An 18,420-nucleotide genomic window follows, 5' to 3' on the forward strand; every position below is an offset into this window, starting at 1 on the left:
TCGCCTGTGATGCGCTGGGCTCACTTGCGTCTAATCTCCGAGAAGTCGTAAGTAACCGAGAATCTGTTTCTAACGCAATGAGTCATGACACTAATACGCCATTACAATAAAGGTTATATTACTATAAATTCTCGAAGCTTGTATCGCATAATGGAAATGGATACGTCAATGGTCACGTGACATCTACCTATACATCTGTGAATGACTTTCATGCACAATTTCTCGCGCGCCGGATATGAAGTGAGTTGTCCATTTAATATGTCATTGGCAATATTCGATATAATAACTGTAATACAAAAATATCTCAGTTTTACATAATGTACTTTATAAAACATTTTCATCACCACATTCGCCCGAATCAGTTGATTGTGACATCAAAATATATAATAATATAAGTTTACGAAATCGTTTACAAAATCATAACATTAATATACTTACAAATATAAATAGCTAAATGTATATGAATCTAATTGGAGTAGGAAACATAAAAATACTTGAAATAATGAACAAACCAATAGATACAATTTCCCATTGGTTTCGTCAGTAGTTTGGAATAAATTATGAATGTATGTGTAGATGGAAACATGAGTGAAGATACCTCGTCGTAATTGATTTTTTGGGTTTTTACCGCGTTTACTTCTTCCTTCTTTTCTCGACATGTCATAATATAATTATTATGTTTGATTATGATATTATGATATCTCTTGATAATGGCCTCTGCAACTAGCCCGAAACTGAAAGAAGGAAGAAGTCCACGCGGTGAAAACCCAAAAATCAATTACGATGACAAACAACCGTGAAAGTCTCAAACAGCAGATACCTACCTTAGTAAAACCAAGACACATGCTACTTTATTCAAAGTTCTGATTTTTAATAAATTGGAAATATTTTGATAAAACTATTTTTTAATCAAATCAAAATCCAACATGTACGAAAAAGCAAGAGCATCAAGCATCAAGAGCACAGTATGAACATCATAATAAATTTTGTGGGTGATGGTTCTGATGATCCAAGTTGTAAATATGGACCACGAATCCGAATAATAGTAGGGAATCTTATCTAAGAATACTGGCAAACCACTACTGTGAGTGGCAACACAACACTATCTATGCACAACACACACAATTTTTTGACAGATTGTGACGTATATTTGTTATTGTTTTAGTTATTTAGTCGCATTTATTTTCGTTGAAAAAATGAAGTTCGCTGAACATTTATCGGCTCATATTACTCCAGAATGGAGAAAACAGTATATCAATTATGAGGTACTTAATTTTTTATATTATCAATTCTATTTTGATACATAACTTTGAGAGCGAATCTTACAAAATATTCATTGAATGCTAAGCAGCAGATTTAAAATTTCTTGTAGTCATATCATTTTCATAATGGAATAAAACATAGCATATTTTCCTGACTAACATACACCGGATCTAAACCAAGATGCAAAAATAAACAATTTTAATTAATACCTATAAGGTACAAAAAAATAGTTTCATATCCCTTTGCATTGGTTGACTACCAATGGATTGTTTAATTGCAAAATAAAAATATAAGCAAAATTTGGTAAGACTGTTAATGTAGACTACAATATTGTGTCGTTCTTGAAGAATAACAGGCTAAAAGTTAACCTCAAAATAAATCATGAGATTTAGATACCTAGCCTAGGCAGGAAAATATCTTGATTCTGATGGTTACGTCTTTCCAGGAAATGAAGACAATGCTTTACTCGGCAGTTGAAGAAGCTCCACCATTAGAAGGTGGATTCGGTTCACGAACTCGATTCTTGGCTAACTTTGATGAGACATTTTTTCATTACTGTGAAAATGAGCTGGCCAAAATTAATACATTCTATTCAGGTAACTATTGTCATTCTCAGAATATTGAATATTGAGATAATATTATACAATTAATCACTATATTAAATATGTATGATTAAATAATTAAAATTTAATGAATGGTTAGCAACCAATCCTCATAATGGGCTATGAGATCCCCGGGGTTCCAGCGGCTAGCTCAGGTGTCCATCGAACCCCGGATTCACAAAAAAAAAAATTCAAACGGTTGGAGTGTAAATAAAACACGGTCTTTCGTGCTCGTAACGTGGTCTTCTTATATTTTACATTTTCTTTAAACGTTTACATATTTTGTTTTAACAATAAGTTTCGCAGGTCCTATCCTATCGGAAAGGGGACGCTTACTAATTACTTTTTTTTCTTTTTCAAACTTCGCGTACCCACGCCATTCCAGCAAAAAGGACTCTCGTGATTGGCCAAATTTTATCGCGTGATCTTTGGTTCGGCGAATCACGAGGACCACCTCGGCGCAGGCGCGCGAAGACTTCAACGTTGCCGGCAAAATTTATTATATTTAAATACTTATATTAAGTCTTAAAATTATCGCTTTCATCCATTATCATTTATACTTTTTAAATTAAATTAAATACTTACGTGGTTGAGCAAGGAATCAGATTAGATGTTTTATGAAGCCGTTTCTAGAGGTCAGGGTTACGTTTCGACTTGAGCTACTAAATGATTATTTTACACCGGGAGAAGCCCGCCTGTAACAGGGGTGTATCAGTTACCTAATATTATTTGTGTTGGTAATAAGTACTGAATACATTGTTTGTGTATGTAATACAAATGGCTGTCTTCTATTAAAACTCATACAGTTATTTGTGATTTTATGCAATTGTTTATCTAAATCAGCGGCTCTTAATCTATGAGTCGTGGCCCGAAAAAGTGACTGCGTCGTAAATTTATTTTAATAACATTTCTTTCTGTTATAATAAAATGTCATATACAGTGGAACCCCGATCTACTGTTCTCACATAAATCGTTTTCCCGCACGGATCGTTCATTTTTGAAAGTCCCGCCAAACACCCATAAGAACAATGTTAAATAATCCCGCATTAACCGTTCCCCGATTTATCGTTTTCCTCGATCTATCATCTAAATATTATAGTCCCGTCATAAATATTATCCCGATTGACCGTTTTTGTTGAATATTTTTCATTTCACTTTCGTAGAATTATTTATGATACATGCTATAACAAACCTTTCAGTCGCGTTGCTTTGTTTGCATAGGTCAATCGACGCTCAGGCTTGTCTCGCATATCATATCACGAATTTTTATAAGTCGCAACTAAAATGCCCCCATGAAGAAAACTAGAACTCTAGCTGAGAAACTGAAAATAATTCAAAACATCGAAAAAATCCAGGAGAAAAATGAGTTTTTTTTTTTAATTTGTATATATTTATCGTTTCCCGCATTCATCGTTTTTTTCTAGGGTCCCTTGAAAGTCGTAGAATCAGGTTTTCACTGTAATACATTGTACCTACATATACAAAGATCATTGCACGTCAAAATGTTCAGAAACTCTGCTCTAAATAATGATGGTCCATTCTATTCATGCAAAATGATTACTTTGTTTTTAATTTTATCATTTTAGTATTAATAATTAGTAAGCATTTCATCAGCTTCACTTTTATAAATTTAAATTAACATTCACAGCTGTAAGTAAACAAAGTTCTCCCGCCATAGCAAATTGGTAGTATTGTGCACTAGAAATCTAAGATGTCTATTGGTTTTAAAATTTGCATTATGTGTATTTGGATACAAGGTATAGGTTTTTATGATACCTCCAATCTCTTTCTTCTATCTGTCTCCTTGTATTATGAAGAAATGGTTGAAACATACTGGGTTTGGAAATGAATATATTGAAATAAAAATCATTACATTTTTTTGCTCTGTCAGAAAAAGTGGCAGAAGCCACTCGAAAATATGCCGCTCTTCAATCCGAGCTGAGCGAAGCTTTGGAAAGATCCCGCGAGACGGCGGAAGGAAGAAACCAGAAGGAACGGAGACGAGGATTCCTACCGCGAGACAGAGCACCGGCACGGAAGCTGCGGGACTTGAGACTGGCCTACTCTGAATTTTACCTCAGTTTGGTCCTACTGCAAAATTATCAGAATCTCAATTTTACTGGGTTCAGGAAGATACTTAAGAAACGTGATAAGGTTTGATATGTTTTTTTATTGTACACATGCATATAAAATTTAATGTTGAAGGTTCAAAACACCACAGTATAATAAAAATATCAATATTTAATGCTTTTTGGTTGAACATAGCTAATTATTGCACTCCCAATTGGCATTGTCAATTGCAGGTTAGTTCTCTATCTTGGAAGGATAACTGATTTCTTAGATAGTTATCAGGTACAAAGATCAGCAGACATATAATGTCAATTTAGCAGAATTATAATTTTCATTTTACACTTTTCATTAATTGGAAGCAATACATTGACAATTGAGGCAATTAGTTTCGTTAATCTCCATTTTCATTTATTTTATATTTTCCTTGATTCTGATTTTGTGACTACTTTTCCATCATATGGACGGTATATTATTCATAAAATATCAAATACAGCTCCGTTTGTAAGATAGAATATAAACTGGAGGTTGATTGCAAAGTCGTTCACATTTATCAGCCGCCATTTTTTTATATACGACTATGGTATTTTATCAGTTTATTTATTAATTCTTGGAAATAATTATTGTTATCATTAAATTGTTTTTTATGTAAAAATATATTTCGTTTAACATACAATGTACACCTCTAAAGTCTAAAGTCTAAGCGAACAAAACTAGTCTCTTGAATTTAATATTATGTGAATTAAGTACATACTATTCTGTTATTTTGTTGTTATTTTCAATTTGAAGAAAACTCAGAATATTCTCCCGAACCAACCTGGGGCGCTGTGATTTAGGGATAGTCAGATTTTGTAGTGTTGAACATATTTTTTTTATAATAAATAATGTATTTATTTATATTCAGATCTAGGCAGAAGACAGAACAACATGTCAACTATTGTTTATCAACTTAATGAGTAAGTAAGAGGTATACTAACTTAGTAGCTGACAATGTAAATAATACCTGTCTTGCAATCCTGTAGCTATCTGGGGCCAGGTGATTAGGCAGTCGAATTCGGCTATTTAGTGAATGGTAACAATACTAAATAGTGCTATGATTTAGAAAAGCTTGTGCCAATTGTCAGAATAGTATAATCATGCACGGAATTTGGCAAATATTGTATTGTATTTTGTTTGGATTTAGATTGAAATTCTGATTCATTTGATCTTGCTTACGAATAAATAAAATATAATACTATATTTGCTAGAATTTTATATGCGATATGCTTGACTGTTTTGATAGATGTCACATGCGTTTGTCTAGTCTGCCGCTATTTGGTGAAGGTACCACTCATGTTAGTTAGGTTAATTTAACGGCGATATTTATACATCTGGCCCCTGGATATTAAAGTCCTTTCCTAACTGTAAGGCGATGGTAATATCGTTTGCCCTGGGCGCCAATGAATGGAGAGGGTCGGTCCTAACCCCTTCCATTATAAAGTTGTACTTCAACTAATCGTATTAATGAGTACACTGTTTCAATCAAAAACCTTCACATATTTGTAAAGCCATTGCGGTGAGTGGTCTGGTATTTTTATAAGACTCAATCGACAGCTGCTGAGCGGTGAACTCGGGAGCAAATGGCGAGAGGACAAAGTGGAAACGTCTCACTTCTACACCAATAAAGACATCGACCGGATGATCGGGTCTACAGAGGCGGCCGTGACTCAGGAGTTAGAAGCCGGGGACCGTCAGCGCGCCATGCAGCGCCTTCGTGTGCCTCCACTCGGCCACCGCAGCGGCCCATGGACCACTTTTCGGGTCGGACTCTTCAGCGGAGCTTTCTTTACGCTTGCCATTGCTGTCGCTATATGCGGTACGGAAGGTTTATGAATTATTTAATGTCAAAATAAATATGTTTCATGCACAGACATCAAGTAAACGTAGTATTTAATATATTTATTTGTTTCCAATAAAGCTAAATTATATTGAGTACCAGTTATATGCAAGCATCCCACATGTATTATGTTGACTTAAGGTTGCGAGCCAGTTATGGAATATGATGATGGAAGTATGATAAATATTGACCCGTTGATTTAGTTTAATTGACTCTATTGTTGTTTACCTTTACAATGTGGACACTGGTGATAGAAATTATTAAGACGGATTTGAATGGCTCGAACCTTCAATTTATATTTCAATACTTGGTTATGAATCGAGCTACATGTTGATGGATTAACCCGAGGACGGAAAGTGATTAGACTGAAGCTAGTGACTTCCTGGTGATTTTATGTTTTATTTGTAAAGTTCGTTGAATGATTTTACTGTTTCCTTTAGGCGATTCGATTCCATGATTATATGGCAACATATTAATTTATGTTATTCATAATTTATATTAATTCATTATAAGAGACGTGACAGTAAACTGTTTGTACATTTTAAACAATTTTCACCGTTATGGTTTCGTCTTTCAGGAAGTCTCCGAATGCGTGATCAAGAATGGCGCATAGCGCTGCGCCTGTTTCGCGGTCCGCTTCTCTTAGCGCAGTTCTTGCTGCTGTGGGCGGTGAACGTGCATGGATGGAGAGCGTCCGGCGTGAACCACGTCCTTATCTTCGATTTAGACCCTCGCCGACATCTGGGAGAGCAGCACGCTGCGGAGTTGGCGGCGGCCCTCGGCGTTCTCTGGGCTTCCGCTGCTCTTGCATTCATCTACAGATGACCTCTCAATATACCGCCTGCCATTCCGCCCATAGCGCTTTACTGCGTCGTTGCCGTGTTTTTGTTCAACCCGACCAAGACTCTGTATTACAACGCCAGAGTTTGGTTGTTGAAAGTTCTGGTAAGCCGTTTGCATTAATATAAATAAATACTTTTCATTACATAGTAACTATTAATTATAATCGTCAATGATTAAAATACGTTTATTTATTGCGACAATAATTCTATAAAGTATATTTGAGGGATTCTTTTTAATATTATTAAACTTTTGTTAGTTTCAGTCAATATATTTGCGTTTTGGCAGAATAAAACTTATACACTAAGTAATGGAAAAATCACATTAAATTCATTTTTGAAAAACATAATCTTATACCTGTATGCTGTCTTAAGGGGACGCTCTACAGAATCGGCCTTGAGAATTGAAAATATGATTTTTTTACATGTGGTCCATAATAACTGGTCTACTAGTTAATATAAAAAGGTTGCCGCCAATGTTTGTCTCAATAAACTCCCTCCAAGTGAAGCTTGTGAAGTGAAGCTATGGGGTGACCAAAAAATAGTACTTTCTAATAAATGTTACTAAATTTATCAGTTCTTTGGTGGGAAGTATTGCAACTGATATGATGGATATGATAACTTTTTTGATTATGTGTTAGCCACGATATAAACTTAATAATATATTAATAACTTTTTAACCTGAAATTGTCCGAGAACTAAACATGCAAAGGATGTTGACATACATATCTACCTACATTTTTATTTCATGTGCTATCCAAAAAACATTACTAATGAATAGTGTTTATTTGTAATGTTTAGGACCTACGTATTAAAAATAATAGGTATTGTTTAATTCTAATGCATATTTTTTAAAACGTAGAATTTAGTGTTTGCCTATTATAAAAAGAAAGTGACTTTTTATTGCCTGCGCAACTTCACTTTTATACTAGTGAAACAAGTGGTAGGTAGAACCATTATTGTATGTAAAGCCAATGGGCGAAATAATTTATATCATGAGTGCCTAAAAATAATTATTAACATACAGTCACTAGACACATTATTTTTTTATTAGTCCATCCGACTGGTGGGCGTATAAAAAATGACGCCAGGGCTGTCGATGCAATTAATTATATTGTACTTTTTAAATTTTATTTATAATATATTTTATTCAAGTTTTGTGCATCTAATGCCGGGTCCACACTGGCAACATGTCGCGCGACAACCTCGATAAATTTTACGATAATTATCATAATGGCTTAAGAAATTTTACGATAATTATCATACTTATCGTAAAATTTAACAAGGTTGCCGGTGTCATGTTGCCAATGTGGACACGGCATAATATCCACTGTGGTTCACGTAGTGGAATGGACCTGTTGTTTGTGGGGTCAACTAATTCAAGAAGTAAACACCCATGATAGAATTTTTCCAGTTTTAGTTGCATTATTTATTCCAAAACTCATTCCCGATTTTATAATTGGAAATTTCTTGGTGTACATAGTAAACAAACCTACGAATAAAAAAAGATAGGAAGGAACATACTGATTCATCGCCATAAAAACTGGCAACCAAATTCGCCATTTTGGAAAGCGACGACTGCGTAAACAAATATCGCGTGGTCTGCACTTGTGCGGTAAACTTAAATAGGTAATTTTGTGTATTTTATGTTTGTGTATCATCCATTGTTGGCCATATTTTCCGGTCTTTCTTGATTGCCGTGACACAATATGTTCCTTCCAGTCTTTTTTATTCATAGAAAAAAACAGTATGTTCTATTAGTTATATAATGTATGAATCTGTAATAAAATAATACACAATTAAAATATTTTCAAATTGAAAAAAACACATTTTCCAAGCTTTGAGCCGTGCTCACTCATGAATGTCATTCTTCATTTAGGTAAGTATATACAAATTTTGATGTTATCTTGCAAATTAAACAGGTATCTGACCTTTTCACTATATTATACATGTACCTACATGCAAATGTAATGTTTTCAAATAATTGATATGGATTATATACCATCGTATTATTTTCTCGAAATCATAAACATACTATAATAGTATTTGAGTATCAACCTATGCTCAATTTGAATTAGGTAATAATAATAATATACCCGTAGATATATCAATAGTATGTTTGCTACGATATCCACCCAAGTTATCAGTATGTACTTACAGGTTTGATTAAAAACTATGACGAAATTAACATTTTAAAAATATTAATCCATATAATATTTTGACAGCCCTGTTTTCTGATCGGCGGACACGTGCAGTTGTTTATCAAATAATAATGTGTAAGACGGCTGACAATACCAATAATAATTTTTTTTTTTTAAATAAAATCTCCGATGATTAGTGATTTTTGCGAAAATATCGATTTAAATTAACGTCCTAACGACGCCGATGTCCTTTTTATACTAGATTATATTTCAATCTCCTTCTCTTGAGCCCCCTCTTAACCCTTTAACAGCCACTGACGAGTGGTTCTCGTCATGGGCGTCTACTTTCGTGCGCCCGTGACGAGCGAAACTCGTCGCGCCGTTTTTGAGCCTAATATGAGTCATATATTTATTTTTTCAATTTTAATACGTGTATTGACATCTATGGGCAAGCTCTGCAGGCAGAAATGTTTGAAAAGTCAAATACATCGCGAGAATAAAGGGGATTCCCGAGAGGCCCGTTCAGGGTTACCGATTTCTTCCCATGTACTGAGAAATTTTTGACTCATTAGTTCGCACCGCTATCGCGTAATAATTGGTCGTCGGTATGATAGTCTGATTTGCGTTCTAATTGAAAGAATTTGCATTTTTTCTTATTGAAATTTAATTTGTGTTGAGTTACGAAGTGTTGTGAGTATTTATATTTATATTTCGCGTATGATTTGCGTATACAAGTGTTATATTTACGAGTATACTTATTGAATTGAAACATTTTCGATGTTTTCAGATTGAAAATTTTATTAGTGTCGAGTGACTAAGTACTGTGACTATTTTTATTTATATTTTGCATTCAATTTGGACAAACAAAAGTGTTATATTTACGAGTTTAGTTTACCAATTTTTCCAATTCAAAATGGATGAATATTGTGAAGATGGTGAAATTGACAATCTTTTAGAAACGATTGAATCTGAAGACGATAGTGATGATTCCGAAGTTGATGAAGTTGACGATACTTTGGAAGTTGAAGAAAATGAACCAACTACATCCGAAGCTACTGAAAGGCCGACATTTGAGTGGAAATCGGATTTATTTGACCCGCGCGCATTTTCATTCGATGATACTGAATCGGGATGCAAAGGAGATAGTTTAGCTTCGGATGCAATTGAAATGGATTATTTCAAGTGTTTTATCCACATTTCCTTTATTGAAATGATAGTGCGAGAGACAAATAAACAATTTAAATTTGCTACAAAAAATATCACGGTTCTAAGTGATCGTTTACGACGATGGATAGACTGCACAACCGACGATATATACACATTTTTGGGAGTGTGCATGCTCATGTCACGTAATTCTCGCAACAAAATTACTGAACACTGGTCTATCAAAAGACCGTTGTTTTCACCGTATTATTCCGAATCAATGTCCAGAAATCGTTTTGAGCTCTTGCATCGAATGTTGCATTTTAGCGATAATGAAACCCAAATTCCCGGAGATCGATTGTACAAGATAAGACAGGTCTTGCAAGAGCTGAAAATTTCTTTCAAACGTACTTGTATCCTTATCAAAATTTGTGCATCGATGAGAGTCTTCTTCTCTTCAAAGGGAGGCTTTTATTTCGCCAATTTATCAGAACGAAGGCAAGTCGTTTCGGCATTAAAATTTTCGTAATGGCCGATTGTAAAACTGGTTTTGTGTTAGATATAATAATTTATACAGGGAAACAAACAGAAATTCAGAAGAAAAATTACATCGGAATATCAGGCAACGTTGTGGTGACATTACTTGAACCGTACTTGGAACGAGGACATACGCTTTTCATCGACAATTGGTACAGCAGCCCAACATTGTTCAAGTACCTGTATGACCACCGGACAAATGCCTGCGGAACCGTGAGAAGAAATCGAATTGGGATGCCGAAATTCGTAAAAAAATTGAAGAGAGGGGAAACCGAGACATTTCACACTGACGAAATGATGGCATTGGCGTGGAAAGACAAAAAAGACGTGACAATGTTGACCACAGTGCACAAGAATGTATTCAAACCGACGGGAAAAGTAAACTATGTGACAAAAATTCCTATTTCAAAACCCGAGTCCATCGTGGACTACAACAAAAACATGGGCGCTGTAGACCAAAGTGACATGATGCTTTCATCCGTAAACTCATCACGAAAAACCCTGAAATGGTACAAAAAACTTTTTTTCCATCTATTAGATTTATCATTACTGAATGCGCATATATTGTACCAACAAAAAACTGGTAAAAAACAGCCCTTAGGTGACTTTCAGTTGAACGTTATTGATCAACTGATTCAAAAACACAAGACACATCCAAAGACAAATTTGAAGCGGAAGGTGCCGCTACCCACTAGGCTTACGGAGAGGCATTTTCTGGGTAAAATACCACCCACGGACAAAAAAAATAGTGCCACCAAAAGGTGTTACGTATGTTATAATACAAAAAACAATAAGAAACGTAGGGAAACGCGGTTTGTGTGCAAGCAATGTGACATTGCACTATGCTTTGAACCGTGTTTCGAAATTTACCATACGGAAGAAAACTTTTAAAGATGTTTATGTGGACAGTGAAAATAATACTGATATTGCAAAAAAAAATGTGTATTTGTAAAATTTATAAATTTTATAAATTTTTTTTTTGAATTTTTTAAAAATATTTTTGAACTATTTCTTGTAAATTCGCAGTGTTGTGATAACCCTAACCTTGGTGCAAATTTTCCGACATTTTCGTGAAATTATGAATGAAAAACCCTTTCGACGAACTTCAAATGATGTCTCATAATATGTAAGTGCTAGATATAAAATTTTCCACTGATATTTTTTTTTTTTATATATTATTTAATTCTTGGGCCCTGGAGATTATACCTAGTATTATCAGCTGGGCTGCTAAAAGGTTAATACCGAAAAAAATGGTATTTTGGATTTTTGAAACCGGTATTTCGGTATCGGTAAATAATTGAATACCGGTTTTGAAATACCAGTATTGCAATCCCTAGGTATACCTGATATTCTTTAAAATTATCTGTTTTTAAAGATAAGGAAATAAAATTTAATGTTATGTTGAATGAATAACAAACAAAACTAAAAACCCCAAATACACAACATTGCAGAGTACTGTACTGATACCAGATGGAAATCTCCCACAGGAGACTACCTCAAAGGGCGGACCGAACCATCATATTTCCCAACATACCACAGCCTACGTCCACTCTTCGCGGTGATCGCAACCCTCGGCCGAGCGGAACCCGTCTCCTTGAAATTCAAATTCGTCAAACTCCCGCCAAAACAGACGCGGTCTATCAAAAACGGCCGCTCGCGCCGCCACTAGTCAATCCGTCGGTAAAACAGAGAGGTTCCCGACCGACGGATGAACATGACGCCGCCTGTCAGTTGAACGCGCGCAAAAAGCTCTCTCTTACCTCAACCGCCGAACCAACAGCATCGACCGCAAAATCTCTTCTCGCCTTCGCTCGCCTTGGACGCGAAGCCAAGCCAGCATTCCGGACAGCCCGCCAAAAAGACCACATCTGACATCGGCAGATCGCCACGCCGCAAGCACTGACTCGCCTCGGATGCCAAGCAATCAATCAGCAGCCCAGCCGCGACACCACGTTGCAGCCCGCCAATTACCAACCGACCGCCAACGACGACAATAACCTGTATCGTATCTGTAACGACTACCCTGCAATACGATGAAATAAACCAGCCTTGACCAAATACCCCGTGCGTTTCTGTCCCCCACCCCCGCTTTGACCTTGACGTTATCACGGCCTGCCATCTCCGCTTCAGAGCGCGCAGAAGGCCGGTGATAGTACCATAGGTACCATATTCTCCGTTTTGAATCTAAAATGGTGATTTCTATACATATTAATTTTCTATTAACAGCCAGTGTCAATCTAATATAACAATTATAAATGGTTTTCAGGGACGCGTTATACTAGCTCCATTTTTCTACGTTGGATTCGCCGACTTTTGGGTTGCTGACCAGCTGAATTCTCTCGTACCCGTATTCATGGACGCCTATTTCACCGTGTGCTATTTGTTTTCTTACACCGATGACTACTCTGGAACTATCGGTAAATATTTTTAGAGCGATAACTTTTAGGTATAAGTAATAACTCCCAAGATCGCCGAGCAGTTACCGCATCGGCTTATAATGTCTTGGGTCCCGGGTTAGAATCCTGGGTCTGGAAAATTGTTGTTTATCAATGTGAGTTTGGACCAGAGTATGGACCTAATAGGTTGAGCAAATGGCTAACATCCATTTCTCGTAAAAATGAAAATCTGTTATTACAACCTCCACTCTGTGGAGGCCCATATGATTTTAGGATCGGACAAGGTTTGCAAACAATAATAATAATATCAATCAATCAATATTAGCATGACAAATTTATGAAATTTCAGCAATAATCCATGTATGTAGGTATTCATGTAATATTAACATTTTGCTTTTGGATTTAATAGTTTTGTAAGCATTTAAAAGAAGTAAATTTATGTATTTTATATAAGGTGTCTATTTACAAAAACAAATAAGTCACAAATATGGTCAAAATTTAACAAAAACTGTGTACATATTCAATGTGTAAATTTACACATTATCTAATAATGTATAACTTCTAAAATTCGCCAAAATCATACAAATATTTATAAGAATATTACACATTTCGTTCTTGTTTGGATATAGTACTTAAATAACAATCTATGTTCATTGTCTTGTCTTGTCTTGTCTTGTCCATAGAAATTTATTTGAGAAATCTTTTCCTTTTTTGTATAAATAAAATTATGGAATATATACCAGAGCTACCGAGCTCTGCTCCGATGCTCTGATATAATACACATAGCGGATTCAAAGCAATGTAATACAAACTGAATGTTAATTTTTTTAAGACCATTGCTCTGTAATTATCTGGACAGGTTGGTTGGGAGCGTTAGTTGGTATTCTGCCAGCGTGGTGGAGATGTGCGCAGTGCTTCAGACGCTGGCGAGACACGCGGGAGATAAGTCCCCATTTGCCCAATGCTGCCAAGTATGCGTCTTCGTTTCTGGTCATCATCTTTGCTACTCTTAGCGCTGGTTGTGCTGGTAAAATGACACTTTTTAGATCAGTATTGTGAGATTGAAATAAATGTGTGTTTCGGAGTTGAATATTCAAATTAAAATAAAATTAATCCAAGCCATAGAAGTTTTTACGAACCAATGCGGTAAAGTTTTTATGTGATTAGATATATTATATTTATGAATTATACATATTATTATTGCGTTAAGACTTGTTAATTCAAATACCCATAATTCGGCTTCATAAGGTCAAAGAAACATAATATCTCATTATTCTCTACTTTACAGAAGACCGCTAACAGAAGTAAATTTACAGTCCGCTAACAACAAGAAAGTATTTTCAGGAGATTTTAAGAGAGTATTGAACTCTGTTGAATTTTTTGTCTCTGAAGTTTCTTTGTCATTAAATTTAACGTAATATAATATTATGTTATGTCCAGTAACGTCATAATATGTAATTGCTAAAAATTGTGATACATTTCTTTGACTCTAAAGAGCCAATTTAGAAATTTGTTATAATTCTAATTGTTAGTCAATTTTTAGATGTCAATAATATTGTTTAAGCGTCAATTACATTGAGCTTCTTTACGAGCTGTATGTTGGCGAATTTAAAAGCGGGCGATTCAGCTACTGCGATTTGATGATTACACACAAAACTTTCCATTCGCTGAGAAGCCACAGCCAGCGACTATTTTGACAGAACATAGTTCGTTTTTTTACCGGGAGGTTGCTACTGCGCTCTACTGCGCAGACGCAGTAGGCCCACACACCGGCGTGTAGCGTGTAAAGTTGACCGGCCTTCAACTTTTCTCGATAGAGTGCTTACAACCTGCTTGATAGCTTGTTCGATGATTACACTGGGCGACTTTACAGGCAGATTGTAAATTCGCCAACAAACAGCTCGTAAAGAAGCTCAATGTGATTGACGCTTTAGACAGGTACCTAAATTACGAATGACTAAAACTTAAACATTAGTGTGTTATGTTTCAATTCCTTTAATTTTGAATTAACACTGTTTTACAATAAGTGTGTTTGTAATGAAACTATAACGACAGTGAAACTATTGTACCTCATAATATGTAATATGATGTATTTACAGAATCCTATGAGAGCTGGAGAGAATGTCCATGGATTTGGTTATGGGCAATATCTGGACTGATATCTGCTTTTGCTGGATACCTGTGGGACATTAAAATGGACTGGGGTCTTATAGAAAAACGATTTCTCAGAGATGAATTGGTTTACTCTGAGGTATCACAGCAATTTATTTTTTGAATTCTTTAATTATATTATACATCAGTTACAAAGGGTAGAGATAGGCTGTGGAGATACTACTTAAATAGTGCACACTAAACTTTGTCAGTCATACTTATTTGTTTTGAACTTAGAATACAAATTGTAGATGGTTAGCCATGCCTAAATCAAACCAACATAGATAAAATATTTTTTTATCTAATATTGATTGAGTTTTAAAAAAACCATCTGCAATTTTTATTCTTATTTCAATGAAAAAAAATAAAAGTATGACTGACAAAATTTTGTGTGCACTATTTATGTTGAATCTTCACAGCCTACCTTTATCATTCGCCACTATGTATTATACATAGGTACTTCTGGCATTGTTACATTTTTTGTACATTCGAAAATCAAAAATTCTCAATTTTAAATGGGTATAAGGCCCCTTAAGCATTGTTGACTGGTGTCCGGCAACCAGAAAGTATGACTGGTCGCCGCAACCACGTACGTAAATGCTGATTTCCTTTCTTATGCTTCGTGGTTGCTTTTCACTTGGTTACTGGAGGTTGACAATGCGTAAGGGGACTAAGACTCCTTATATTATCTAGAGTCCAAATTCTTTAGCATTCTTGTTAATGTTGGAGCTATCATCTTGTGCATTAGTGAGGCCAAATATTATGTTTGATAATAATTGCCATTCTTTGGTAAAAATTGCAGAAATTCTACTACTTCGGAATGATTGAAGACTTGGTTCTCCGTCTCTGCTGGGTGGTGTCCATGTCGCTCACTTCCATGCATCACGAAAATGGCGATCTAATAGTTACTCTATTGGCACCTCTGGAAATTATCAGGTACACCTAAGTTTATCAAATTTTTTTTGAATTTGAACATTTTCTCATTACACCTTTCGACTACATGATTTAAGGCCCCTTATGCCGTTTATATTTCAAAAAGAAGTATCTTTGGGAGAATGTAGACTTTGTAGGAAATGTATATACGTATGTCATTATGATTTCCAGTCTTTTTCATACTCGGAATCAAAATTTCATGGTCACATAAAATATATTAGTACCGTAAATGAGTATTATTTTAAATGTCGGAAAATTCGGAAAATTATTCTTTTGTTAACACACACATTATACATTTAGTTCAATGTTTACCTGAAATTATATAGTAAAATGCATTCGGTAAAACTTTCCATTGAAATTTGCAATTGGCTTTTAATTTTTGGATAAATGGAACCATTTTGGGTTTTATATTTGTCATGCTTATTATGACGGTTTAATATATTACTACCTATCATATTTAAAAAAAAAATGGCACCCCCACCCCCTATTTCAAATGTATGAAAATTTGGTTAACTTTTTGCGCCCCCCTTTGAACTAGTACGCGCCCCTAGTTTGAATACCGTTGATTTTAATAAACTCCGTATACATATTTTAATAAAGTCACATAAATTGCAAATATCTGTAAACAACTTGGTTACCATTTTCTTTTTTATTTACAAACAATGCTTCCTATATACAGAGTAGAAAATATAGTATAGTTACCAATCCAATATTCTGTTCATACCATAACCTTTGCGTAAGTCCGAACTTATACCGAAATACACAACACTGTCCAATTTAACTTAAGACCTGTAAATCTTTTTTGATTCCTACCTTCCTTTCCAAAAATTTTATATATCATGTAGAAATTTCTGTATCTTATGTTTGTGCATTGGCCATATTTCAGACGATTTCTATGGAACTTCTTCCGATTGGAGAACGAACACCTGAACAATTGCGGTAACTTTCGAGCCGTCCGAGACATTTCAGTCGCACCATTAAACACTGGTGACCAAGCGGCCATCTTGCGCCTCATGGATATGCCAGAAGAATAACGATAGAAAATAGTTGAAAAGTGATATCAAAGTATTATAGTTATATTATAAAATTAAAATTTTACCTATATATTGTGGATTAAGGCCGAGATGCATAGATCAGAATAGAATTACAGCTGCGAAAGTATTAGTTAGCTAGTGAGGCAACATCGCATTACGCATTCTGAATTGATAAGTTAAATTGAATAATTATAAATAAATAGGTAATGTAAACTTTACGTGCCTAATTTAATGATTGCTTTGACAGTGGTTAATTGAATAAATTAACGCATCACGGATACAGTATACATACAGTGTCATTTGTATATTTTTTAATTGATATGACGAAAAATTCTTTTATTGTATAAGGGATGCAGTCGTTACTTGCTTTGTTCCAACTACACCCGTTATTCGTTTGATATCTGAAGGCTGCTCGTGTGTGTGACATGTGTTCGGGCAGAGTTGAATAATACGCGAGTTGGTGTTTTATATCGTTTATATTATGGCGCACATTAACTTTGTTATTACACGGCAAATAACATGGTGTTATATTATATTATATCGCTATGGTTTGACATGAATCTTTTAACTTGATAATTCAGCGAAGGACTGGAGCATCCTTATAACCTCTACACAGGAACGAGGTCTCTAGACAATTGTCAGTTTCTTATTTACGCTTCGCCGCTTTCTATGCCCCAAACATGAGCATAGACAATGGCGTAACAGTTGTAAAGTTGGGTAAAACCTCTACAATTGTATCAAGATAGCGTCTGTTTACATAAGTATTAACCAGGGAACTCAGAAATAATGGGAACTGAAATACCTAACGGGTAAGCAGATGGAGGCAACCGATCTCGAGTAAGGAAGAATACCGAATGACTTTAAACACATGTCAAGAATTCATTATACGTCGAATACTTAAAACTGCTCTCGGTTTATGCATTTACGCTCATCTAATATTGGTGTATTACACACACCATTGCATGTGTATAATGCGTGTTTCATTTTCGTAGGACACATACATTCAAAACTCTGCATCAACATGTGGCGTATTGAACATAGCTAATGCTAGTGTTAGATAGTATTTAGTGATTAGTGACATTCTATGCATCTAGGCTGAAATTTCTAACTTCATGTCTTCAGTGTTAACAATATTGTTGTAATTTTGATGTCTGTTTTATATATATAATATTTATTATATAATATGTCTAAATTCTAATAGATTTAAGTCCTGTACTATTCCATTTGAGTCAATTTTTGCGACCCGGGTTTCACCTTTCGGCATCGACGCTGTGTACACTCACCAAAGGCAAACATACACTGACAACGAACACTCTGAACTCTCACTTATATAATAAACTAATACAATAAAGTAAGTAAAAACTCCATCACCCACCTATCACGTCAAGGGTCAACAACAAAAAAATAAAAAAAAATACAACAAACGAATTAATTAATG

The 18,420-nt window shown here is 35.1% G+C and overlaps 1 pseudogene across 1 annotated transcript; it reads left to right on the forward strand.

Annotated features, from left to right (window-relative positions):
• The first annotated feature begins 1,137 nt into the window (after window positions 1-1,137).
• LOC147073952 (solute carrier family 53 member 1-like) lies at window positions 1,138-17,094 on the forward strand (annotated as a pseudogene). Its single transcript, XR_015070368.1, has 10 exons — window positions 1,138-1,265; window positions 1,709-1,859; window positions 3,757-4,019; window positions 5,526-5,787; window positions 6,386-6,753; window positions 12,735-12,885; window positions 13,724-13,891; window positions 14,964-15,115; window positions 15,818-15,951; window positions 16,835-17,094. The product of XR_015070368.1 is annotated as a solute carrier family 53 member 1-like (transcript).
• The last annotated feature ends 1,326 nt before the right edge of the window (window positions 17,095-18,420 follow it).

The sequence above is a fragment of the Rhyacophila brunnea genome, unplaced genomic scaffold (assembly GCF_057557595.1).
Source record: "Rhyacophila brunnea isolate RB1 unplaced genomic scaffold, BYU_Rbru_1.0 scaffold_17, whole genome shotgun sequence".
Lineage (NCBI taxonomy): Eukaryota > Metazoa > Arthropoda > Insecta > Trichoptera > Rhyacophilidae > Rhyacophila > Rhyacophila brunnea.